General features: G+C 44.6%; 1 long non-coding RNA gene across 2 annotated transcripts in view; it reads left to right on the top strand.

The window, feature by feature from the left end:
- The window catches only part of LOC123631977, a 30,905-nt gene extending 6,410 nt beyond the window's left edge, over nt 1–24,495 (top strand). The window contains exons 2-3 of one of the 2 annotated variants that reach the window (XR_006733275.1): nt 18,578–18,690; nt 24,394–24,495. This is a non-coding gene — a long non-coding RNA (uncharacterized LOC123631977). Of the gene's footprint in view, nt 1–18,577; nt 18,691–22,408; nt 22,423–24,393 lie in introns of those variants that run through there. The other variant, XR_006733274.1, reaches the window with a different exon arrangement.
- The last annotated feature ends 1,117 nt before the right edge of the window (nt 24,496–25,612 follow it).

Here is a 25,612-nt window from a genome sequence, read left to right on the forward strand (position 1 = left end):
ATCTCCAGGAAGCTCTTTGGCTTTTGACTCAAGCAGAGATTCAGGTTGACTATAAATGACAAGCTGTGGATCAATGATAAAATGGCACCTCATTAACACATTTTTCCCTAAAATGTACAAAATGATAGCGACTTCATGCTGCTGAATTTCAGACGTTTTCATGAAGTGGTATCTTTTTGACTGAGAAGAAGTAGAAAATTCGTGCCAATAAATCTGTGGAGGGTTGAATCTCTAACTCGCCTGAATCCTAAACACATCTGATTCTTGGCAGTTTGCTTGAATGATGGGAATGATACCATCAAATATCATCTTATAGAAACATGATTAAATGGTCTGTTTCCTGACATTTCCTGATGAAAACGTTGTTTTAGCTCAGACATGAATATTTCAATACTAGAGAACTAGACTCTTAGTAAATCTTGGCTCATTGAAAACATTCCCCATTTAAAAGCTTTTTTTTTTTGATTTGGGTTCAGATTTTTTAGAATAGACCGTCTTATAAAGCTTTTGATGCGTTGGTTAAATATTGTCAGATTTGGAAGAGGCTATAACTAACATGCATGTTAAGAGTTAAAATAGTATCATTGGTTGAAAATGTAATCAGCGTAAGTCAAATGTAACTGTGATATAACATGTAATCACTCTCCTGCCTCCTCTCAAATAAAGCAAAACCAAACACGAGGTCAACGTTAATAGAAAAAATAACTTGTGGTGGGTGCATGAGCTCTCATTTTGTTTTTTAAACTGTGCATGTATGTTATACAAATTCTTTTTGATATCTTTCATCAAAAAAAAGTTCAAAAAATTAACTTGGAATTGTGAGCTAAACTTCCCTCCTACACACACACACACACACACACACACACCCACACACACACACTGGTATTAGTCAAATCCTCATACAATTTCTAGCTCAAGCCTCAACAGTTTGAGTGACACAGAGTCATGAAAATAATAAGAGTTGGAAACCAGCAACTGTGGGGGAAAGCTGAAGGCATTGGCGTCATTTAACCTGGAGAAGACAAGGACCGGGTTGATTTAATAATGGTCTCCCAGTTTATGGAGGGTTATTATGCAGAAGATGGTGTTCAGCTGTTTTTCATTTCTAGTGAAGACAGAAAAAAAAGCGAGAGGCTAGAATTGCATCAGGGGAGATTAGGGTGAGAGATGAAGAAGGTCTTGGTTGATAGGGTTGTGAGACTGGAATGAACCACCAAGGAGGATTATGAAATCCCCGTCTTTGGAATGCCTAAATTTAATGTGATCTGTGTGAACCAACATGGCGGAATGGTTTTGTTATCTGCCTGCTAGCCAGCGGAGGGACGGCCAGGCCGATGGTTCTGAAGGCCAAGTCCCCCTGATGCGCCATGATTCTCTGGGTTGAGTGTATTGCCTGTGGCAGGGAATCCAGAGCTCCGAGCCAGGCGCCTGCTGCCCTGTGGCAAGGCTGCTGCGTGTGTGTGCTGGGGTAAGCTGACACTTCACGTTCCTTTCGACTCAAATAGCTCCAAAGTCGTTTAGGATCTTTCTGACTGCCAATTGCCACCTTGAAATAGGAAAAGTATTTTAAACAAATCCTCCAGGACATGCAGGCGAAGTATGCATTTGCAGTGCTCAGAATACATGGTCACCGGACACCTCTTGGAGACAACTGAAAGCTATTAGCACAGCAGGAAACCCCATGGACAGAGAGGTGGGAAACGAGAAGATTTGGATATTAAACTTATCTCCTCTATTTCTCTTTTTAAAACATACTTTTGACAGAGAAGCTAGATTTTCCTGATGGCCACATTTCTTCCTCTCTCTCTCCCCCTCCCTCTTTCCTTCATTTTTCTTTCTCTCTTGAGTTCTTTCAATCTTTTTTTACTTGAAAACAAAATATTTAAAGTATGACAATTAGGTCTATGGATGCTGAGAGGCAAACCCAGAGAATTTGAAGGAGGCAATTACATTTTTTTGTTGTTGTTAAAAAAATAAAAGGCTAGTGCTTTGCTTTACTTGTAAAAGTGCACTCTTACTAGTGTCTGTTTTAAATATATTTCTTAAGGTGATGAAACGTCCCAGGGAACAGAGCGTATGTGAAGAGATTTGTGTGGAAAGGAGGATTTAAAAAGTTTTTTTTCATCTTTCTTAACATTCCCCCCAACCAGCCCAACCTCATACTTCAAAGGAGTGGAGCAGAACTTTTACCTAAGGGAGGCCTCGCCTCCCCCAGCAGGCTTGGTTTCCATACCATGGTTTTTCTGGAAATGTCCTCTTTCCATACGCTACCTCTGAGTCATGCCTCATTGAGAGTGATGATTATGATCTCTGGACGTTCGGATGCTGCTGAGAATCGGGAGGATATTTTGAGCCCTGGAATTCGGGCTCTGCCACATGTTTGGATTAACAACCAGTTAAACCTTGCTAAAGCAATATTTTTCTATGCAGTTAGTTTTTATACCAAACAAGGTTTGTAGTAATTGGATGCCCTACTTGAGCAAAACTGTTTACCAGAAAATAAATCACTCCTGGCATTAAGAAAGCACAAGCCCAGGGATTCGCCAGCGCAGCATCATCCTGTTCATTTCTCATAAACCTAGCCCCAAACATGTGCATTCTCATCGGCGATGACTTATGCTTTGAATTGTGGTCTCTTTATTTCCATGCCCATTATAATGCTTACCTAAACATTTCCCTCTGTTTAGCTGCGGTGCTTCTGGTAATGACTTCTACTTGGCTGCTGGGAAGCATTTGCCAGGAGAGAGAGAGAGAGAGAGGAGGAGGAGGAGAGACAGCAGAAGAAAAAACAAAAGCATACTTTTTTCATAACTGGCCATAGAATTACAGAGAATTAGAATCTGAAACAACTTCAGGAGTATCTAATTTAGCCTTTGCAATCAGTGGATGAGGTTGGTAGAACATGACTGGCCCCAAGTTACACAAGAGGCAGGAAGGTGGGCTGTAAGCTTGAAACTCTTGTTGACTTTTGCTCTGTCCTGATGCTCCTCTGACCCCTAGTATCTTCTTTTGCTCCAGGCATCTTGGCTGCCTAAAGAGGAACCTGGGAAAGCAAGATGTGGTAGGCTAGGTTCTCTTAGGAAGCAGAAGGACATGGAGCTCCAGTGTTAGGTTTTTCCATCATGGTAACCATGACAGTCAGCAAGTTGCAGGGAGTAGGACCACGTGCCAATAAGATTGTGCCTCTGGTAGACGGTCCTGCCCTAATTTTGACAGTCACTTAGCCAGTCAAAGCCATGTTGGAAGAAGCTATTAGTAATGCAAATCTCAGGGTAAAATAGGAAAATGACCAAAACATGTGAGGTTTTCAGACTTTGAGAATTTTGTTGAAATTCTTCCAGAAAGTGGAAGAACAGCCTACCCCTCTGCTGTGGTCTGAATGTTTGTATCTCCCCCAAATTCCTATGTTGAAATCCTAACTTCCAAGGTGATGGTAATAGGACATGGGGCCTTTGGGAGGTAACTAGGTCATGATGGTAGAGCCCTTGTGAATGGGATTAGTGCCCTTGTGAAAGAGGCCGCAGAGAGCTCGCTTGCCTCTGCCACCATGCGAGGACACGTGGAGAAGGCACCAGAGAGCAGGCCCTCAGCAGACACTGAAGCGCTGGTGCCTTGATCTTGGACTTCCCAGCCTCCAGGACTGTCAGAAATAAATTTTTATTGTTTACAAGCTACCCAGTTTATGATATTTTGTTACAGCAACCTGAATGGCCCAAGACACCCTTGAATAATGATTTATTTATTCTATTGAGCTCAAGTCAAAGCTAATAACTTTGATCATTTGGAATGTATCTAATTGGCTTTCTAACAATGGAAGGGCCTAATCCACGTCAATTTTGCTCATAAACCATAAGTGCTATAAAGGCAAAAATGCACCCCCAAATAATCCAATCAATTTAGAATTAGCCTCCCTCATTGCTTCAATTTGACCTTGGCAGATTAGGGTATTTCGGGATATTTACTACTGATAAGTATTTTTTTCAATAGGGCCAAATTCATGGTTTTTGAGAGTCCAAAATGAGTTGCTGGGTATGACAAGATTTAATCATTAATGAAGTAAACCTATTTTTTCCTCCCAAGTAGACTTTTTTCTTCACTTTAACTGTGCACTGTCATTTGTCAGAGAAACTGGGGTCAGGAACATACCTTCAAGGGAATTCCCCCAGTTCACTTATTTCAATGACAAAGCCATTCATATGGAATCATGCTGCACTTGGATTCTAGTGTTGAAACCACTTCTTTAGGCCCAATTTGCATAGGCTAGAAATATCTTGAGAGCTGGGACAAAAATTGCTGAACCAACCACGTAGTCTAGCATTTTTATTTGCAAATACTAGGTAAGGAGGAATACTTTGGAAGAAGGAATCCACGAATGGATGAAGGTCAGAATGAATCATTTTATTGCACAATGTGATTTAGATGTGCCTATGCACATAGCCATTCAGCAGTGATTAGCGCCCTTGCTGTGTATAAAGCAGTGTGAGAGGCAGAGAGTGAGACATACCAACTTGTAGACTAGCACGTGGTCCCTGCCCTTAAGGAGCTTGCATGCTGCACAGGGCAGAGCCAAGATTGGCAGCCTTTTCCTCTAGGTGACATGCCAGATCAAGTCAGCCTGTGGGGTCTCCATCCCCCCATGGTTCCCCACCTCTCAGTTGGAGGCAGATAAGGCTGGCCGGGGATTCTGCCTCTTCTTTCTGCAAGACTTGATGCCGACCCCTTCTCTCCACCTTTCTACCCACTTCCTATGTCAAAGTACGTGCGTGGCAAGACCACTGCGGTTGGTGGGTGGGTTTCTTAACCTATTTGTCAGTTACCGACTACAAATAACCAGGGGAAAACCATATGACATCAAAATTGTTGTAGACCAGAAATAGTCCACTATCAACCATTTCGTATGGTTCAGTCAAGTATTTAGAATGTTTGTATGAAGTGGATAATTAATTCATAAGCATTTAGAAGTGTGTTTAGATTTTTCCAAGAACTTTGTCTGCTAGGACTCTTCCCTCAGCCAGACAGGCTGGTGTCAGAGGCTGATCTTTTCAGGGTTGACGATGTCTCTAGGAGGTGACAGCTGATGAGGTTTGGTTAATTCCAGCTGAGGTACCCTGAGCTGGAGGGCTGCTTTTAATATGAGAAGTATTTTCAAAACTCTTGTTTGTTTGCCAAAACAATCTGATTGGATACATTATAAAATTTTCAAAGTAAATAGAACTATATGAAAATGTCTAAGTAGCTCAAAACGACGGGACTTTGTGAGACCCTGTTTTTACTGTAATCTCTCCTGTTTAAATGCGTGCTCCCTAGTGCTGGCTTGAAATTCCACCAACTGGTTTCATTTGAATTTAAAACATCCACTTTAAAAAATAACTCAAGTATTGGATTGATCATGTATATATGAAACCAAAAAACAAAGAGGCAGAAGAGGACGTGGGCAGGGAGTAGGAAAGAAAGAGCATTTCAGCCTCTGTGACTCCACCATAGAGAGAGCTGCTTTTAATATTTTGGTGAAGATTCTTCTAGGCTTTTTTCCAAATAGGTAATACTTTGAAAATGCAAATATTCTTGGGAGGCTGAGGGGAAACTATTAATCACTCATGATTTACTGGGGATTTAGTTAATCAGATGCCTTCAGAACTGGAAGTTACTTAAAAAATATTTTAGACCAGTCCTCATCCAGGGGTGATTTTTCCCTTGGGGACATTTGGTAATATCTGTTGACACGTTTGGTTGTCACAACTTAGGGCCGCTCCTGGCACCTAGTGGGTAGAAGTCGTGAAGTCGTGGATGCTGCTGAACATCGGACAACACACAGGACAGCCCCCTCAGCAAAGAACTACTGGGCCCCAAATGTTCGCAGCGCCAAGGGTGAGGAAGCCTAATTTAGACTCACTCCTGTATTTTCTGAGTAAAGAGTCCAGAGGTGGAAGGTGATTTGCACGAAGTTGCACAGCTGATGTGGCAGGACAGAGATGAGAACCCCAGTCTCCTCTACCCTGTGCAGAGCTCTTTCCACTGCCCTGGGATGAATACAAGCTTTGACAGCCAAGGGGGGAGATGTGAGGGTATAATTCTAACACAGGGGGCTGGGGGCAAGATAGAGCTTTGATGGAGATGAGGAAAGAGAGCCTGCAAGCAGAAGGAGAAATTAAATAGCTAGGAGCACAGCGAGGGCATTGGGAAAAGGCACAAAAAGAGCAGTGGGGATGTGTCCCCAACAAATACTGCCTGTCTAGCAAGTTCATATTGGATATTTTTAGGGTAACCAACTCCTCCTGGTTTGCCTGCAACTGTCTCAGTTTTAAAGCTGAAAGTCCCATGTTCTGGGAGCCCCCTCAGTCCCAGGCAAACCAGGCCAGTTGGCTACCCTATTTCCCCTTTCCTTCGCATGCACATACTTGTGCCAAAGTCATCCTGCCAAACTGCAAACCAGTTTGGTGAATTGGAGGAAATTTGATGAAGGGTATGTGGGACCTCTCAGTACGTTTCTGCAACTTCCTAGGAATACGTAATTATTTCAAAATAAAAGTTAAAATGTATTAAGAGTTTAGTGAATGTGATCTGAGTGAATAACCTTTTCTCAACTGAGACCACAGGGAGCTTTCATGTGGCCAGAGGGGCACCCAAAGTAGAGAGCTCTTTACAATGGTGTAGCAGGGTATTGTGCTGCCACTGTGGGCAGCAACTTCACAGGACACATGAGAAGGGCGGGGAGGATGACATTTGGCTGCAGTGCAAATGGCATGGTTGGCATCTAGGCATGGCCATAAGGGTTACTTATCTTGAAGTAGTTCAAGTCTTGTTGTGGTGGGAAACAGTACATTTTTGGGAATAAGGAAGGGAGAATCGTTTATGCAAGAAAAAAATTACAGAAGAAGCCTTTGCTGAGGGAGCTGTTCATTCATTCATTCATTCATTTATTCATTACAATGCCAAACGCTCTGCTTACTTATAGAAAACAAAAGTTGAATGGGAGTTATTTTCTTCTCTTGAAGGGTTTTTGGTCTGGGGGTTCAAAAGAAAGTCACTGAAGAAAAATGTCCCGTGTTTACTGTAACAATGTTAAATACACTTCTTTCATAAGAAAGGGAAGGGAACATTAGTTGAATACCTGCTATGTTCAAGTTATGTGGATGAAAATTAGAAATCTCAGTGTCAGCCAGGCACAGGGGCTCATGCCTGTAATGCCAGTAGTTTGGGAGGCTGAGGCAGAGGATCACTTGAGGCCAGGAGTTCAAGCTCAGCCTGGGCAACATAGTAAGACCCTGTCTCTACAAAAAATAGAATAATTAGTCAGGCATGGTGGTAGTAGTCTCAGCTACTTGGAGGCTGAGGCAGGAGGATTACTTGAGCCTAGGAATTCAAGGCTGCAGTGAGCTATGATTGCAACATTGCATTCCACTTGGGCAACAGAGTGAGACCCCAACTCTAAAAAAACAAAACAAAACAAAAAACAAAGAAAAGAAAAAAAGAAGTCTCTGTGTCTTAAGGTAGATAAAAAAACAACTGAATTTTATAGAGACGTGAGGTTTTCAGTGTATGGAAATCTTTAAAACCGCATTTTAAATTAATGGAATTTCCATTTTTTTAAAGAGGACCATCCACAAATTGAAAAATAGCCAGTAAAAAGTGTCTGTGATGGGCCTGGGAGCCTGAACATTGGGTGGCAGTTTTTGACCAGAAGACTTCTCAACCCCTTCCACATTTCTTAGTATTTTAGGTCAAATCCTGGTTTTGTCTAATGTTCCACCAGGGGTCAAGTGCGTATGATTCCTACACATTGCCAGAGAAGGTACTATTCTACATAGTTTGATTTCAGCATTGCTCCTGATGCTTAGAAGTAAATGTCTCAACCTATTTTGCCTCACGGTTGTGATTGTGTTCTTAGGGTCACAGAGCCTTTCATTTTACCTGTATAGGTCATCCTTCCTGAGAGAAGGGACTCTTGAGATGAATTGTTCTTTAGCTGCAAATGAATGCTACTATTTGTTTTACCAAAAGGGGAAGAAAAATATAGGGGGCGCTAAGGCATAGCAAGTGGGTTGGGAGAGAAAGGGAGTCAGGAAACAGATGGTAATGGGGAAAGGAGGAAGGAAAGCATAAATACGCTAAAACAGGAACCAGAAGTACTGGAGACAGACCTTGCCCTGTTCTGCTTTACGCTAAGAACTGACAGGAAGTCAGAGCTGCCATCTTGGTTTTAGGTGTGCCCCTCTCTAGGGTGTTGTGTTTAGTTTTTATCAAAGGAGATAGAGCTGGAAGAATCACCAGGACCCTTTTAAAAAATACCTGCTCTCCAGGCCACCTCCAGAGATTCTGAGTCAGCAGGTCTTAGATGGGAGGGAAATACTCCCAATTCCTGGAAGCTCCCCAGGTGACAGCCATAGTTGAGAACCCCTAGAATAGCCTCCTAGTGTTTACAGATGTAGAAATAAAGTCCCAGTGACATGAGGTAACTGACAGGTCCACACAGCTAAACCCAGAGGTAGATCCAGCACCCACATAACAATGTTTCAATAACACATTTAGAACCTCCCACGTGTAACAAGACCAGACTTGCTATAGATGCTAGAGAAGTCCTCTGAATCTTTCCTTGATGGACTTATTTTGTTTTGTTTCATTTTTGTTAAACACTTCACGTGGTGCCTGCCATGTAGTAGCACTTAATAAATATCTACTGAATGAAGGAGTGTGGCACGTGTTTAATTTTACCCCCCAACCCCACCAGAAACATCAAAGTAACATGTCCTAAGGTGCTAACATGAAATGGAATGACTTTCCCATTCAGTCCCTTTCTTAGCATTCGTTACCTTTTTGTGACTCAACCTATGAGCCTACGATTGAGTAGATCATAGCGTTCGAGGGGATTTCCATTAAAGTAATGAAGTAGCAGTTGGCTTTTCGGCTTCAAATTCTTTCCCTTGTTAGAGAAACTGAAACATTATCTTGAGTAGGATTGGCTATTTAAATCCCGCTGAATGAGTTTTCAATAGAAGTGATTGAAAAACACCATTTTTCATTTTTTTGGAGGAATTTGTTCCATTCTGTCTTGTGTTTCATTATAAACAGTTTTTTTTAAATAGCAAAAATTACTCTCCATGCCATAAATGTGTGGTGAATGCCTCCAACTCTATTTCCACACAGACTGCAGGTCTTTGCCAATTTTTCTGTATGTAGAGCCCACCGATGATGGCTCAGAACTGAAACCCGACCTAATGCTACTAAACGCCTGGATTGAGAAGGGTCTTAAAATCACCTTTGGTGGTTTGGGCAGGAATTAACTCAGTGCCTCTGGCTTCTCTCCTTCCCTAGGATTGTTGGTGATGCAAGACAAAGCCCATTTCATTCTGGACTGTAAGCTCTCGAGGGCAAGGGGCAGGTCAGTTTCCTGACTTGATATCCTTCACACGTCTAAACCACGCGTTCCCACCTGGGGTGACAACACCCCCAATGGATGAAAATTAATTCTTGGGGCAAGGGGTGTGAAAGAAACATAGATGGGACAATGGTTTGTGGTCCTTCAAAGGGCCACCATACATACATAGTGTACAGTGGCATTAGATACATAGCGGCATAGATACATAGTGTATAGTGGCATTAGATACACAGTGGCATAGATACATAGTATATCTGTGGCATTAAATTTTCATGGGGCGATTAGGGGAAAACATCTAAAAAGGCTCCTTTTTTAGATATTGAAAAAAAAGGTTGGGAGACACTGCTCTAAACACATTTATTGGCTGATTGAATAAATGTAATATGTGGTTAGAGGCACCGAAACACTCCTGGATAAGCACTGAGAGATGGTGCTTCTGCCCTTAAGAGCTGGACGACTGACACCAGCACAGATTCCCGTATTCAGAGACTGAGCCAGTGCTGTAGCGTTTTCACTTCAGTTTGAACTGCTCTCTACCTTTCCAATGATCATTTTGATTTGAGATTCAAAATAAAACCACAAGAATCAGGGACTTCTGTGTGGTCTTTGGCCTATTTGGGTGTGGAAATGGGACAACTGTCCCAGTGGGAGCAGCCTGAAGGTGACGAAGCTGGTACCATGACAGTAGCAGTGTCAGGGAGCAGAGCACAGCAGTTTAACTGGGGATGACCCCTCTGCTCTCTCCTGTGCAGCATCCATCCAGCTGTGTGTTAGCTCACCGTGGCTCCACCGTGCACCAGAGTTTGCTAAGACATGCATCTCAGTTTCCCCATTTCTAAAATGGGGATGATAGCAGGCACCATGGCCACATTACAGGGTTCTTGTTGGTATTAAGTAACATCATATATGTGGGCAAACACTACAAACTTTAAGTTATTCATTTTAGCATAAGTTATTATCCTGAAGATTGAAATATTATTAGCAATAGATTTCCTATGAAGAAGCAAGGGAGAATTAAAAGAATATGATATTTTCATGCCCAGGGCAATCGGAAGGTCCTGGAAGACTCCCCATAACATTCTTCTTGGCCCTACTTAGATGCCAGGGGAGCCTGGAAATGAGATTCCAGATTGAACATTTCCTAGAAATAATTTTATACCGTGGAATAGGGAGTACAAGGTGGACAGCTGACAGTCTCTGCCACAAAAGAAAACAATTTAAAACTGTACTTAATTTTTCCTAGTGCAAAGATACCAAAGAAGTTAAACCATCCTAGGAGGGTCTCCTTGGAAGTGTTTCCAACTCTTAACCTTGCTCCCCTGTCTCTGATCTCAGCGATTTTTTTCTGTCTTGCTCTTAGGACTCTGTTCCTATAGAATAATTGTTCTTCGTATTTTTCTCTGTTGTCAATGTTGTAATTGCAGATAGGCATAGTAAGCACTTTATAAACATTTATGTGTCTTTTTAACAGCATCTCTTTCTTTTCACGTCTACTGTGTAAATTTTTACATTTTGGGAAATGTTACCCCACCTATGGGAGTTTCTCTCAACATAGGAGCCATCCAACCCTATAGGAGTTTTCCCCTAAATCTGACTTATTCAATGTGGAATAATCTGCCCTCTTGGGAGGTTTTGGGGAAGAGGTGGGGAGTAGGACAGTAGCCATGGGAGTCCTTGACATTCCGAGACAGTCAGACTAGTCTACAGGGTATGGGAACAATAAGCGTGGTTTCCACTGGGCTTTCCGCATCAAGGGGAGTAGTTACAGTTTTCTGGAGTACTATTAGAACAAATACACACACAAAAGTGCACACACTTGAATCTTCTGAGGACAAAGATTAATTCTTAGAGAAATCTCACAAAGAGGGGCAGAAACACTTCCCTAACCACCCATAATTTGGAAGACTGCTTCTCTCATGGCAGAGTTAGTGAGTCAAGTAATATTGTTTGTCTGTTTTCATTCTTGTTTAACTTTTAAATGTACTTTTAGACCTTCCAAGAATAAGAAATTTGAAGTGTTGAAATTATCATTTGTATTAGTCCAGTTGAATTCCTAGATGAATGCCATACTCTTGTCCAATCCCTGTAGGAGGTTGGAATAGTTTCGTTCTTCTGCTTAAGATGTATTTCCATTTCTTCCCAACATGCTCCCTTCAGTTATGCTCGTTCCTGCCCAATGCCTTGGCCTATCCTGTTCCCCTGGTGAGAAAAGCCCTTTGGATGGTTTCTTCTTCATCCTTCAAGACCCAACCCAAGTCTAACTCCCTCCACAAAACCTGCAGCTTCTCTAGCCCATGCTGACCTCTGTCTCTGACCGTCCATTATGTTCCCAGAGTTGAATGAATAATTGCTCTATGTATTTTTTCTATGTTGGCAATGTCGTATTTGCAGATACACACAGTAAGCACTTTATAAACATTTATAGACTAAATGAGTGTCAATGTGAGGCTAGAAGCTAGACAACATTCCTGGATAACTGATGAGAGATGGTGTTTCTTAAAACTCTTTGAGAACAAGGAAATTATTCTATATAGTTCCTTATTCTTGCTAGTTGTAGAAATTTGAGCAACTTACATAACTTCTTTAAGTCTTGGATTATTTGGGTATAAAACAGAGGTAATGATAGCAACTTTATCCATTTTGGGGAAGGATCAGAAATAATATAGGGCAAGTGGCTGGCTTAGTGCATGGAATATAGTAGGTGCTCAATAAACAGTAATTGTCGTTACTATTGTTGCTGTCGTTGTTGTCATGGTTATTTTCCACAGTACCTAGTACAGTGCTGAGCATGTTTGACTTTAATTCTGGACAATGAGTTGTTCAGAGTCTTGCAAGGTTCTTCATTGGTCTGAATGTTTCTGCATGATTAGTCCACAGCACAAAAACTCTGTTGAGGGAAATAAATTGGAAGAGAAACAAGAAGATCCAGTAGAAGTGCCCCATCCAAGCCCCACAGCCTGAGCCAGGTAGAAATGAACGCTTTCCCACTGAATTCCCTAGGCTGGTGTGAGGCGTTGCCCCCATAGCTCAGCTCAGACTACACGAGGAGTGTGATAAACCAGGACTCTGAATAGTGGCTTTCATGAAGCAGCTCAGATAAAAATCTTACCATTCAATTCTTTAATTTACAACTTAGAAATTCTAGATTGGTTGACATTGGCTCTATACTTTAAACCAACTGATGGGAAGAAAAACCTGTTCTTGATTTACTGGCCTTCTTCTCCCCGCCCCCCAACCCCTTTCCTCTGAGCACTGACTAAAATCTCTCCAAAACAAGTATTGGGGGGCTGCACAGTCTTCAGGGAGCTGATGGTGGGGGTGGTGCAGGAAGGGAGACATTTGCATCTCATTGCTGGCTTCTGGGGTTGCATCCCTTCAAACGTTCACTTTCTGGCAAGCCACCATTCTTCCTCATCCCCAGGGAAGTCTTATTCAACAGCAGGTCCCATAAGCAGGAATCTGCAAGCCTGGATTCTGTTTGGTATGGGCTCTCTCAACAGCTCCTCCTCCACCTATACAAGTGATGCGTATCTTAGTAGAAGCCTTCACTGGACAACCTTTGCAATGCCATCCCCAGAGACGAGACTCTAGAGGTGGAATATTCCTATCAAGTAGTTAAGGTTACAGGGAGAAGGAAAGGCTGGTATAGTCTTTAATCCAACCATATAGGGAACCTCATACTCTGTATTAGGGCAAAGACTAATACAGGGCACAAGAAAGGAATGCTAATCATTAAATGAATAGTAATTGAGTGCCAGACATCACACTAGGTACTCAGCATGTATTATTTACTTTTTTTTTTTTTTTTTTTTTTGAGACAGAGTGTCACTTTGTTGCCCGGGCTAGAGTGAGTGCCGTGGCATCAGCCTAGCTCACAGCAACCTCAGACTCCTGGGCTTAAGCGATCCTACTGCCTCAGCCTCCCGAGTAGCTGGGACTACAGGCATGAGCCACCATGCCCGGCTAATTTTTTTGTATATATATTTTTAGTTGGCCAGATAATTTCTTTCTATTTTTAGTAGAGACGGGGTCTCACTCTTGCTCAGGCTGGTCTCGAACTCCTGACCTCGAGCGATCCACCCACCTCGGCCTCCCAGAGCTAGGATTACAGGCGTGAGCCACCGCGCCCGGCCTATTATTTACTTTTCATAACAGTCCTGGAAAATGGAACTTGTTATCCTGAGTAAATTCAGCCCAGAGAGCCCAAGCAACTCACCCACTGCCATATGGCTGGTAAGTGGCATGGCGGAGCAGAGCGTTTCTCCTGTGCTTCACGAGCTCGCGTAGGAATGTGTTTCTCAGGCTTCCTGCCCTCACTAGGGATTTGCAGATCATAAGGCAGAATTGTGCCCAGAAGGACCTGGTAGAAGAACGCTGGCCTGCAAGGTGGAAGCCTGGGGTCTAGTCCTGTTCTGTTACTAAGTCTTTGACTTTATAAAAGTCAAACATATATTCTATGTCTCATCCATAAATTGAGGAAGTGGAACTTAAATATCTTTGGAAGGTTTCTTCACAGCTCTGTGATTCTATGAACCAACCAGTATCTAAACACATTTATAGGAATAATATAAAAATTCCTCCCCATCCTAAACTCAGTTATCCAGCAGGCCTATTCATAAAGAATATGGTGAAGAGCCAGGTGGTAAGCAAAACAGCTGTCACAAAAGTTGCAAATACAGTCATGCCCTTTTATAAAATCAGGCCTATACTCTGAGCCTATTTATTCATACTTTCCAAATCACCATAAAAATTTTCTTCCACTCAAAGTGCAAAGAACAAATTAGCAGAGGCGTGAGGAGGAGCTGACATAAACAGGCACAAACAGAAAAATAAATAATGACAAGGAATAACTTTCTAAAAAACTTAAAATACCTAAGGAAGAAAACAGGCATAGGGCCAGTTAGAGTCTGGAGGGAAGTAAGAAAAAGGAAAAAAGCCCCAGTTACTTCAGTAGGTCCTCAGGGCATCATTGCATCATAAAAACAAGGCAAACATACACCGACGAAATCACTAAGAAGTGATTAATCAGTGTGGGTAAACTCTGTTTAAGAAGGAAGGGAAATGTGTATTCTATTTTAGAAAGTTTTCCATGCATTATGGTTAATATTTTTCCTTTTCAAGTTTGATCCTTAATTGGGTAGACTCTAAACTTTCTAGAAAATCCTAAAGTTTTGGTTTTCTATTGCTGTATAACAAAGCACCCCAAAATATAGTGGCTTTAATGATGCCTATTTTACTAAGTCTCATGATGTTATGGGTTAAATGGGCTCAGCTGGGAGGTTCTTCTGTCCCAAAGAATGTTGGCTGGGGCTACCATCATCCGGGGGCTGGATTGGACTGGAAGGTCTTGAGATGCTGCACTCACATGGCTGGTGGCTGATGGTGGCAGCTGTCTGGAGCCCTTTTGGAGCTGCCACCTGGAGTGCCTACACCTGGCCTGTCCATGTGACTGGGGCTTCTCCCAGCCCAGCAGCTGGGTTCTGAGACAAGCAGTTCCAAGGGTGAGGATTTCATGGGGGAAAGAGAGGAAAGATACGACACAGCATTACTCCTGCCATATCTTATTTAGTAAGTGGATGCAGGACCAACCAGATTCAAGGGGAGGGGAGATCAGGTTGACCTCTCAATGGGGAAAGTGACAATGAATGTGTGGCCACATTTAATCCACCACGTCTGGTCTCCAGGACAACGTTTTCCCTGAGGGGCCTGGAGTACTGAGTTTTCGCTGTATCTCATTTTCTTGTTGTACTTTGTGTTTTTCAAAGGACCTTGGGAAATATTATTTCATTTGATTCTTCTTTTCTAAACACAGCTGCTGGAGAGATTCTTTTAAAATTCAAGTCAGATTATATCACTCCTTTGCTCAAAACTGTCCAGTGGCTCCCATCTCACTCAGAGTAAAAGTCAAAAGCCTCACAAGGCCTATCCTGTCTGGTCCCACACGCTTCTGAGTCCCAAGTTACAGCATCTCTCCCAGTTGCTCTGCTACAGCCACTCTGGCCTATTCTTTGGACATGCCAGGCTCACCCTGGCCTCGGGGTCTTTCCATTTGCTGCTCCCACCATCTGAATGCTCTTTCCCCAAATGCTCTCTCAGCCCCCTTCCTTCCCTGCTTGGGGCCTATGTCCCAGTGGCACCTCTTAGAAATGCCTCCCTTTCCTCGACCCAGCGCTCTACATTCCCCTTCCCTATTTTGCTTTTTGCCAAAGCCCTTAGAAACCCTGTATGTTTTGCTTATACATTTGTTTACCTGCTTCCCCCAGTGATACTCCAGGGAGAGGGAGACTGCTGTGCTTGCTACTGCACCCCCAAAGACTACAACAGTGCCTGGTCCTTAGTAATGATCCACAAATAGCTGAATGAGATATCGGCTAAAAGAATGAATTCTCATAGCAACAGTAGTTATTAGTCATGGGAAGTGCTATGTTCTCCGCTTTACGGATGAAGAAACAGAGGCCCAGGAGGTTTTGTGGCCTGTCTGAGGTCACACAGCTAGTGGTAGAGCCAGCTTTAGACTCCAGGTGCCACGACTCGCAGCCTTAGGTCTTTTGGGTGACCACTTGCTGCGTTCTCATGCAGCTGTGTCCATGCAGGCACATGAACAGCTCTGACATGGGCTTTGGACAGGCTCAACACACAGACACGGAGGCTTTCCCCGAAGTGGGAAGAGGGTACCATGCTGCTGTCATTTCCTGGACAGAGAAATATGCTTCTTACCCGCTGGGTTCAGAGCAATAGTAATTACGAGAGTCTGGAGGGAAGTAAGAAAAAGCATTGGGGACATTTAACAACCTTGAGTGACCTGCAAATTATTATTTACAGTAACACAGAGCATTTCCTCTGCAGAAGCAAAGATGTAGAACATACCAAACGTATGTTTTTCTTTTTTCTTTCTTTCCTATTTTTTTTTTTTTTTAAATAAGCCAGAATCCTCATAGCACTCTCCGGAAGCAGACAGAGAAGAGAAAGGGTTACTGGGCAGGTCAGGACGGACTTACCCATAGGAGATGAAAGGAATGAATCCTCACTGTTCTTTATTAAATTCCTCCCAGAAACTCTATGAAGATGATATTAGAAAGTCTGAGAATCACATTGTAAACTCTTGAGAGGCTGGGTCAGGTCTTATTTATCATGCATCTCCTTTTGGTTCAGCATACACTGCTTTGCACCGGCAGATCTGGATAAGTATGTTTGACTTGACTTTCTGGGCTGGGAGGAGCTCTGATTCCCGTCGCTTCCAGTCTTGTCCCCAGGACATAGACCATCTGCCCATTTCTGGGCTGCAGCTGCCAAAGCTAAAACGCTTCCACTGACAGGGAGCTCATTACATATCACATCACCCCCCCCATTTTTAATACTGCTTATGTTGAGCTACTGTCTGTCCCCTAAGTCCCATTTGTTTGCTCTAGTTCTTTCCTCTGGATCAACAGAGGGTAAGTCTACTATGCTAGTATCAGATAAGCTCTCTTACATCAAACAGAAAGGGTACTCATGTCTCATGTTCTCTAAAAGGCAGAATGTGGCACCTGGCAGTCCTTGGAAGCAGCAGTTCCCTCAAAGTCCTCCCAGGATGTGTGTGTGTGCGTGTGTGTGTGTGTGTGTTACTAGTGTGGGGAGTATGTTTCTATTCATTGTAGAAATCAGCATTGGAGTTCAGCTACCTGGGCTCATGTCCAGGGTCCGTCACACAGCTGTGTGACTTGGCTATGACACTTAGCCTCTCTGTGCCTCACTTTCTTCATCTGTGAAATGGAAATAATGATAATGACAACCTGATGGGATTGCTGTGAGGATTAAGTGTGTGAAGCATCGGCACATGCCCAGCTAGCACACAGTTGGTGCGTGATCTGTGTGAGCGCTTACATATTAACACCCGGTGTCTCTGCGGGAAGTTCTGCGTCTCACGGGGTATAAGATGCAGAAGACACCTGGGCAGCTGGTGGGATGTCTCTGGTGCCGTCCCCCTTCAATGCTTCTGTGCTCCTCCCTCTTTCTTCTCCAACACCCGTGCCAGGCCAGTCTCCCAGCAGACTGTTCTGTCAGCTGCACAGCCTCCCTTCCAGGTGATTGTGGCTGGGGACACTTGCACTTTCATAGGGAACCAGAGAAATCCAAAATTCTTCAAAGTCCAGAGGAGTATCTCTAAGGGTGACATCTCAGTGTGGTGAGTGGGAAAGGAGTATTTGGGGGGTGGAGGTAAAATTCTTCCCCGTTCCCCTCACACTACACACCCTCAAACACTCACCTCCTCGGCCTGTTGGTTGTGTGTCAACGGAATCACATCTGCCTGCCAAATGCTTTCAGTGTGACAATTTCTACCTTGCTAAGTCATGACAACCCCTGTAATATGGCCAAAAATGAAATACTGTCAAATTTAGTCAGCATTAGTGATAATTCACATGAAATGACAAGAAAGATAACATGGTGGACAAATGGTATTAATGTTCCAAATTTGGCATGGGTTAAAAAATAAACATAAAGAAAAGAAACTGACATTTTTGAGGGCCTGTTTTGTACGAGTCCCTGTGCTAGGTGATTAGCATCTGCCCTTACTACTCTGGGGTGGTAGCCATATTCTGTCGATTTTCAAAGATGAACAGTGAGCTGCAAGAGGTTCACATCAATGAATCAAGGATTCCAACACTATTCGGTTTGCATGCAAAAGCAGAAGGTTTGAGGGGGAATTTGAAGCCAGTGGTTGGGAGACCAGGTTTCTAATCACAAGTACACGATCAAGGGCTGGCTTTTGTTCCTTCACATATAAAATGAGAATGAGAACATCTACCTTATGTTTCTCCAGAGTATGTGAAGTTGTTTTTCTTAAATCATTTTGCTTATTTATTTATAAGAGGAATGCATGCACATGAACAAAAATATCAAGGGCTATTGGAGAGTAAGCCTCTCCCCAACCACTGTGAACTCACGTCCAGGATATAACTCCTTAATCATGTCAGTTTTCACTTCTGGTGACTCCCACGGCACACCTAGACAATTCCCTTTTACATCTGTTTCCTGAAGTTGTTCAATTTATACTGCATCCGCCCCCCACTGCTGTGACAGAGATTCTTAGCACATTTACACCCTCTTGTCTTCTGTGGATTTTTGTACATGCTGATATAATCTTCAGTCATTCTTGTGGTTACGTTTATAGGTATTAAATAAAATATTTAAACCCTCATTTCATGATTCATCAAATTTTAGGCAGCATCTATTGACTTGTGAAGGTGCCCCCAGGGCTGAGAACGTGCCCCCAGGGCTGAGAACGTCTGTCTGGTTCTTTGCTGCCTCCCAGGGCCCAGAACATTCTGACACAGGTAGGTACTTACCTGTGGGTGACCATTACATGAGGCCGCCACACCCCTGTGCTTCCCTGCCCTCTCCACCTTCCCCACCTCCCTACTCTGAGCTGTAGTATTTACTTTTATCTTTTCAAGGTTTATAAAGTTTATACTCTAGGTCTCCCAAGTTTTGTCTGTAAGTTGATTTGAAAAACTGAAAAGCATTACACAGGATATAAGGTATTGGGATTATGAAAATACTATATGCTGCAGAACCAAGTAATATGACCAAATCCCTGTCACTGAACAGGAGACCTTTGGGGGGGAGAATGTTCCAGAAGCCAAGGCCACATTCTCTTTTTCTACACAGGCAAATGCCATTGCAGCCAGTTGCTGCCCGAAGAGGAGGGTGGGGCTGTACAACTTGAATTCATTCCCCCACAGCCCGTCCCTGCTCTTCGTGGGAGGCTCACTCTGAGCCTCTTCAGGGCTTCGCTGGGAAGGGCGGTGCCACCTCTGGGCCACATCTCTTCCTGTGTGTGTATTTGGGGTGTAGATTTTTCCACTCAGCTTTATCTGTCAATATGATCCCATCTGCTTGTGTTCCAGACATTTGTAATTTTCTGGATTGCTGCTGAGGCCCTTCCATGTTTGTTCTGGATTTATTCTTTTGTGTTTATGTATCATTATTTCAATGGGATTGGGGAGAGAGAAGTAAAGCAGGTCTAATCTAGCCCTTTGAACTTCAGAGTTTATTTTGAAAATAATAAATATTCCTTCAATTAATGAATGTGAGACCTTATATCTCAGGTAAGGAGGACTGTGATGGTGGGTTTTTGATAGGGCCAGAGAACTTACACTTGCATCCTTCTCTGTCCCCACCCCAGAAAAAATGCCATGTCACTTTCTTATAAATGAATATTCCCATCTGGATGCCCCGATCTCCAAAGCTAGTAAAATCTTTAAGTGTACATTTAAAGAAAATTGCATGGTGTCAGCCACAGGAATGTGCTACCATGTCACAGTGGCCATCCTCGGCTCTCCCCTGGGACCCCAGATGGAGGAGCCTGGCTGGGCCTGACAGCCTTGTGGTGGGATTTCCCAGATGCCCTTTCTGCCCTCTCAGCCATTTGCCTTTAGATAAAATAGCTCTACAGTTATGGGACGAATGCAGTGCCACCCTTCTGTGGCAGCATTCACTGGACTGAGGTCAGCGTAGGCTGGAAAACGACTGTGTCAGACCCTGGGCAAAGCACATCATCAAACAGTCTGGACTTGGCAAAGGTTGGTTTTAAAATGATTTTATTCTTTCTACAGCATCCCCTTCAGACACTTAGTCAAGTTGCTCTTCCCTGCCTTGAGGTCAGCCATGGTTCACAGATCCGCATGACTCTCAGGAAAACCGGTGTGTCCTCACCCACCCAAACGCCCAGGGCAGCCCTGTTTTGTGCCCACAGCCTCTCATCTGCAGACATTTTTCCAGGGGTAAGGCAGATAGATATCCCCAAATTCCCTGAGCTCAAGCCCTCTCTCCCCCACAGAGGGATTGGAAGCATATTGGCTTGGGTTTGGGTCCTAGTTGTGTGACTGAGAAGTTTGCTGAACTCTGCACCTCAGTTCCCACAGCGGCAAAGTGGGGTTCACATGAGAACCTACCTCATGGGGTTGGAAAGAGAACAAAGTGAGTTAATACACGAAAAGCCCTTAAGAAGGTGGTTCTCAACTTTGGTGCACACAGAATCACCTGGAGGGCTTGTTAAATAGAGATTGCTGGGCCCACTCCAGGGAGTCCCCTTCATTTTGCATTTCTAGCATGTTCCCAGGTGACACTGACACTGCCGGACTGAGAACCCTGTGTTGGAACAATAGCTGGCATGAGAGCATTGCCATAGGATTTATTCGTTATTGACTATTTACTTGGGAGATAAAAAAAGACGCCATAATGGGTTTAGAGTCTATGGCATGATTAAATAGTAATAGAATAGAAGGTTCTGGGTCCTGCATGAACTAGCCAGCCCTGTGCAGCGTTAGAAGGGCTGTGAAGGGTTAGAAGATAACAGGGGCTGGAGATGAGCACGATGGCCTGGAGGGTGTTCAGCACCCAGGATTCCCACTGGCCCTCCCTCTGCTGCTGAATTTCTGGGTGAAAAACAAAGATAGGAGCTTGGGAGCCAGATAAGGTGGGCCTTGCTCACTCCAAGTATTTTAGACTAAGCATGGCACCAGCTGTTATGGGAAATAATGACATGAAAGATTGGGCCCCTGCCTTAAACAATCTCAGCTATGGAGCCAAATCTATCACACACCAAATGGTAAGAAAACATGGTGGGTACCTGAGGTATGACAGGGTGCCAGCTACAAGCACCGTAGGAGGTGGTCCGTGGGTCATGGTGCTTGAGAGCGTGCACCACGCTGACCAGCATTTAAAGCTCACCCCACCGTTGCCAGTGTGGCCATGGTGATGATCCTCGAGCCTACTGAGTGTCAGGTGTCTGTCTATAATGAACAGGGCAGCCTGCTTCCAGGGGCCCTGTGAGGATATGAAGCACTGTAGAGTCCCACGAGTCCCGTCTGGCCTGTGCATGGCCACACTGCTGCCCAGATGGTCCTGCTGGCACGTGGCAGTGGTGAATGAGTGCTCCTTGGGTCTGCCTGCTGGGCTCAGCATGGGTCACTGCTATTGCTATTTTTGGTGGGGACTGGCCTGATTAGGGTAAATCAAGGGCGGATGTGAAGAATGAGCTGGACCTGGATGGATGGATGGTTGGGATGAGGACAGAGGAAAGAGAGTATTTCGGGAGTGTCTGAGGGTGTTAGGCAAGGTAGGAACAAGAAGGAGCGATGTGCTCTGGGGCAGCAGGGAGACAGGAGGGCTGAGCAGTGGGACCCACTGGTGGGGCAGGCTCTGCAGAGCTCGGGGTGGGGGAAATTCAGGGTCTGCGCATCCACCAGAAAGCGTTACTCTCCCTCCCACCCCCATGTCATTCTGACGCTTTTGGTTACATACAAAGCAAGAGTCAAAGAGCCCAGCTCATCGTTTTTTCTTGTTTCTCTTCTAACAGACAAATCATCTGGTGAAAGAGAATCAGCTGGGGCATAAAGGAACATTTCTTCATGTTCCAGATCAGTTCTTTGTGTCTTAATCATTCTGCACATACGAACATAGCTTGGGACCCAGGTGTTCACATCTAGCTTACTCTGATATCCAGGTTATTAGAAAGATAGCCTGAAAAGAAATTGTTCTTTTATCTCATTTAGTTTGGATGCTTTTGTATTCTCTGGAGCACAGATATTTCAGGGGTGGCCTTGCTCTGGACTTCTAGAAAGCCTAGACACCAATCCAGTCTCTGTGTCCTTAGGACAAGGAACCAGAGGAACCAGGAGCTCCTTGCAGGAGGTTCACCTGCAAGGGCCTGTGAGCATGTCGCTGCTGTGGGGAAAGAAAGGAGGCTAGTTAACTTGCAAAGACAGAAAAAGCTACATCCTCATGTGCCAACTGACATCACTCGACACATAAGTGTTGTTATTAGGTCATTAAATATGAAATGTCCAATTTCCAATCAAAATTTTAGTTTATTATATCTCAAACAAGCAGTACAATTAATCAAAATATGTGCCTTAACTGTCAACACAGTTTTGCCATCCTAATGGTAGCTTGTTTATGCCAGCAGTGAAGAAGCCTGGAGAGTGAGTGGCAATGAAAGCAAAAGGCGTTTTCCACAGCTTGTTGAGAATTGAATATTTTTCCTTGCAGGAAGTGGTCCAAAGCCTGGAAGAAGTGGCAGTCAGTTGGTGTAAAGTCTTGGGAATACGGATGGATGACAGAGAGTTTCCAAGTCCAGCTTTTGTAGTTTGAGTAGCATTGTTTGTGTGATATGTGGTCAAGCATTGTCTTGCAACAGGATTGGCCTGTCTCTATTGACCAATCTCAGCTGCTTAATCAAAAGCATCCTCATCATTTCATCCAATTCATTGCAGTAGACATCTGCTATAATCGACCGACCAGGTTTCATGAAGCTGTAGTAGATAATACCAGCGCTGGACCACCAAACAGACACCATTAGCTTTTTTTGATGAATATTTGGTTTTGGGCTATGTTTTAGCACTTTATCTTTATCCAACCATTGTGCCGAATGCTTGCAATTATCAAAAAGAATGTATTTTTCATCACCCGTAACAATAAGGTACAGAAATGGTTCGCCTTTGTACCCTGACAGCAAAGAAAGACGAGCTTCCAGATGACTTCTCTTTGACGCTCGTTTAGTTCATGTGGAACCCATCTGTCCAGCTTCTTTACCGTGCCCATTTGTTTCAAATGGTCCAATATTGTTGGAATAGTAACATCAAACTTTGCTGATAATTCACACATAGGTTGAGATGGATTCGCTTCCACTACAGCTTTCAGCTCATCGTTATCCACCTTGGCCTCAGGTCATCCACGTGGCCACTTTCAAGATTAAAATGACCAGAATGGAACTTCTTAAATGATCTACGTACTGCGTGTTCATTAGCCACATCGTTCCCAAACACTTCATTGATGTTTCGAGCACTGCGTTGGTTCCACAATGGAACTCAAATTCAAAAATAGCACATATTTTTGACTTATCCATGGTTTTACAAAAATTGCTCTAAAAAAATTGAAAGATAATCACAAGCCAAAACTTGCATTTGAAAGAATGAAGGATGTACCTTCACAATACAAAAAAAGACAAAAAATAAAAATAAAAACAAACAAAGTGTCAAAGTGAAACGTCTGAGGTGCCAACTGTCAAACTTAATACTTAAGGAAATCGGACATTTCATACGTAATAACCTAATACTTTGCGCTGTTTCTGATTACTGCTCGCACCCTGTCTCCCACCCCGAACGTACACAGTCTACTTCCCGCACTGCCCTAGGGGACCCTTAATAAAATGCACAACTGACTGTTCTGTCTGCTTCTGTTTCTGGCTTATAAAACTCCAGTGGGTCCCCCAAACCTGCAAGGTTGAGCAGAGTTTGTCATAGGAGGCTTTTCACAATTTGGCTTCAACTTAACTTCCCAGCTTCACTCCCACCCCCTTCCTTCCTCCTTCCCATGCAGGATGGTGGTGGCAGCTGCCTAAACTGTTTGGTGACCTACCAGGTGAACTCCTATTGATCCTTCGGGGCCCAGTCACTGCCTCCCCCCTGCCCAGGCCTAATAAGTGGCGCGTATGTCTGTTGTACCCACAGCTCCCCAGCCTCCAGCCTGGAGGGAGAAGCACAGTTCAGCAAAGCTCAGTTCCCCAGCCCTGGCCCCAGCTGTGGCTAGAGGGACCCTAACCGCCCTCCTAATGGCCCCTCCCCCAGTCTTCCCGAGAGGCTCCAGCAGGTGTCATCTGTGAGCCCGTGTGTGCATCTCCCACCTCCTTTGTGGCATTGTCAAGTTCCTTCCTTGCTTAGGCTGCCAGGTCCCTGCAGCCACTGTCAGCACGCTCTGGTGCTACCGAGGCCACAGTGCTGTCCCCTGCACACGCCTGCTGAAGGCCGGGCTCTCTGTCGCTGGCATGTGCCCTCCTGTGGCCCACGGCTCCGCACTGCGGCATGACTTCCAGACGGGGAGAACGAGACGATAACAATACGAATAGGGTATGAACAGCTCACACTTACCAAGCCCTTCTGTGCACCAGGCAGGGCGCTGAACCCTTACGTGGACTGTACATTTTAGCCCTCGTGCTTACCCTGCAAGTAAGTCTGGTTATTACTCCTGCTGTACAGGTAAGGACCACGACACCAGAAGCTCAGGACAATGAAGTGGCTCCCCTAAGTTCTCACAGCTGGCCAGGGGCGGATATGGGTTTCAGCCCAGGTCAGTTTGGCTCCAGAGTGCGGAAGCTTGACCAGTAAGTGGTGTCACCTCCGGCTGCAGGGTGCACAGCAGCTGCTGACGGAATGGAGCCACCCCTTCCTCGGTGACAGCCAGTTCCCTTGGCAGTCTCCCAGCTGGAACTCTCCACTTCACCCACAACCGCGCCTGGCACATAGTGCAAGCTCAAAAAATATTTGATGCATGAAGGAATAAGTGAATAAGTAGAATCTCCTTCTAACATGACCCTCCCACCCCTAAGTGTTGGGCCTGGAGAGGGTCACTGTAGCCCTCCTCGCCCTTCAGACTCCGACCAATGACATTGCTGTGACGGGTTCTAATACAGCAGGCCGGGACGCTGATGTCCATGAGACAGACTTGACTCTCCCTGGCCTCACCGTGTGGTCCTTCCCGGGTTTGCCCCACCTGCTCACACAGCCTCAGGCCTCCGCAGAGCCTCGAGGTCATTTTGGGAGTCATGCATAGAGGTGTCACATGTGCCAGCCGTGGTCACCGTGTGGCACTCTCTTCCCCTCTGGCCCCTCCCGACGATGTCCTATGCCTGCATGGCCTCCTCCCTGCTCTAGCATCTGCTGTGGGGGTGCCGTGGCCTGTGTTCAGGGCCACCTTCTCTGAGAGCTGCCAGCCCTCACCCTGCCAGAGCCATGCTGTGTTCGGTTGACACAGGGAAGGGCCACCACCCCACTCTGTTGCAAAGTCTGCTGGGGCTTGACCAGGTGATGACATGAGTGCCAGCGATTGCTGAGACCTTTAGAAATCCTCTCCTCCAGCTTCACATTGAAGCCCTGTCCCCATTGTGCCCACACCCATGTTTGGAATTGGCTGGTGTACACGTGTGTGCATGTGTGTGCATGTGCGTATGCGTGAGTATGAGAGAGACATCATGCTGTCTTCCCTCCCCCTCCCCGCTTCCCACACCGACACAGACGGCTCTTTCCTTTCCTTCCCCCACGATGCTAATCAACCCCTGGATACAGACGTTTGCTGATCTTGGTTCCTCACCCTCCTCCCCACTTCATCAGACAAATCCAGCCACATGTGGATCCATTTTAAGGATTATCTGGGACCACCCCCACCGCCATGCCCTGGCTGCAAACCTAAGAAGATCAG

The sequence above is a fragment of the Lemur catta genome, chromosome 2 (assembly GCF_020740605.2).
Source record: "Lemur catta isolate mLemCat1 chromosome 2, mLemCat1.pri, whole genome shotgun sequence".
Classification (NCBI taxonomy): domain Eukaryota; kingdom Metazoa; phylum Chordata; class Mammalia; order Primates; family Lemuridae; genus Lemur; species Lemur catta.